The sequence below is a fragment of the Crinia signifera genome, unplaced genomic scaffold (assembly GCF_055691185.1).
Source record: "Crinia signifera unplaced genomic scaffold, ASM5569118v1 HAP2_SCAFFOLD_463, whole genome shotgun sequence".
NCBI classification, from domain to species: Eukaryota; Metazoa; Chordata; class Amphibia; order Anura; family Myobatrachidae; genus Crinia; species Crinia signifera.
In genome coordinates, this window is record NW_028142356.1 from 36,794 (window position 1) to 38,804 (window position 2,011).

General features: G+C 44.0%; 1 pseudogene; it reads right to left on the reverse strand.

The window, feature by feature from the left end:
- Positions 1-284: 284 nt before the first annotated feature.
- On the reverse strand, positions 285-404 carry LOC146055506 (5S ribosomal RNA; annotated as a pseudogene).
- Between the last annotated feature and the right edge of the window lie 1,607 nt (positions 405-2,011).

The window sequence follows — 2,011 nt, forward strand, 5'->3', positions numbered from 1 at the left end:
CTATCATTTTGATAGCAGCGCCGATATGGACAGGGGCGCATAGCGCCCCTGTCCATTATCGCATCCCGGCCGCATCATACATGGGGGAGAAGCGGTATCAGTGCACATAACGTGCGCTGATACCCCTTCTCCCCCATAACGACACATCATACATCTGCCCCTATATTCCATATGTCAATTTTAATGCAATATAGTCCCAGTGGTAGAGTGGCTGAGTGCACGATTAGGAATAAAAAGAATAGAATGGCTCCTTCGACCGGTTTGTGGTGTTTCTGCTGTCTAGTGTGTTACAACTCCGGGTATTCCCTATTGGTCCCCCACACAAGTACTTGCCCGGCCATTCACTGCTTAGCTTCTGAGTTCGGAATGGGATTCAGGCGCACCAGTGATGTATGGCAGTAATTCCACCTTTTGATGAGAGGACACCTCTGTCTTCTGAAGAGAAGAATGTTTAAAAAGGGGGCAGACTAGATGGGCCAAGTGGTTCTTATCTGCTGTCACATTCTATGTTTCTATACTGTATGTTTCTATGAGATACACTACCAGCCAATCGGCTTCTAACTACAATATTACAGGCTGTGTTTGAAAGAGAACAGGGGCTGATTATTTGGTATTTTATCTGTCTATCTGTCTCTCCACTTGATAACTCTCCAGGATTTGTATATCTCCACCTTAACTTCTCTCTACTCTATCTCTCCTTAAGCTTTGATACATCTCACCTAAAATGTGGTACATGATCCTGAAGCTCTCCGTCTGTGGCCTTTTCAGATTTGCTTGATGATAAGACTGAAGTGCTGATATCTGTGTATAGTGCTTGTGTCTAACTGCAAATCTATTCTGTTTTCTTTATAGAATCTTCAGAAGGGGGCACGATAGATGATTCTTAAAGAAGAAAGAGAACCCCCGACTGTTTCCTTGGACAAAACTTATTCACTACACCGGAAGATGAAGTATAATATATTATATCCAGTATACAATTAATAGTTTGATTAAATTTATTTCAATTGTTTGTATTAGCTGACTAGGCATAAGTATAAATAAGAATCCTGCTTTTTTCCTGATTGGCTAAGTGTGACAATCTTTGTTACTGATTAGTTGTTCTGGCTTGCAGTATCAATCATTAATTTGAGCCAATTAGGGGCTCAAGGGGAGTGTTTTGTTTTTAGGGGTATATAAGTGGGGGCTGATCTTGCAGACAGCCTCTTTGGTGATTTGGAGTGATTTGTAGCATCTACTGGTCGCCAGGACCTCTCAGGATCAATTATAACTGAATAAAAAGCTTTTAGCAAAGTTGTCTTTGTGTCTATGTCATTATTTAATTTGGATAAGTTATGGTTAAATTTGGTTTAAGTTATTAGACAATTTTAAGGAGTAAATTGGGAAAAAAGCAATGGAGACATAAAAAAAACCCTTGAGATTGTGCAAAATGTCTTTGTTATTAGTTTGTACTTTATAAAACATTCATACATACAGGCAGGGCCGGCAACAGAAAACTTGGGGCCCCATACACTGATATCACGGAGGGCCCCCACCCTCTTAAACGCTACGAACTCCCTCCCATGCTTAAACCTAAACTGGATGCGCTCCCTTACCCTGCGGCCTCTCTATATCACAGGGACGCCAACCTTCAAACCGCAACCTGCGCTCTATCACACTCACACAATCCCTTACCCTGCAGCCTGTGCTCTATTACGCTTACACAATCCCCCACCCTGCGGCCTGTGCTCTATCACGCTGACGTGATCCCTCACCCTGCATTATGTCACACTGACGCCATTACTCACCATGCAGCCTGCGCTCTATCACACTGACGCAATCCCTCATCCTGCAGCATGCGCTCCATTACACTGACGCACTCCCTCACCATGCGACCTGCGCTCTATCACGCTGACGTGATCCCTCACCCTGCATTATGTCACACTGACGCCATTTCTCACCATGCAGCCTGCGCTCTATCACACTGACGCAATCCCTCATCCTGCAGCATGCGCTCTATTACACTGACGCACTC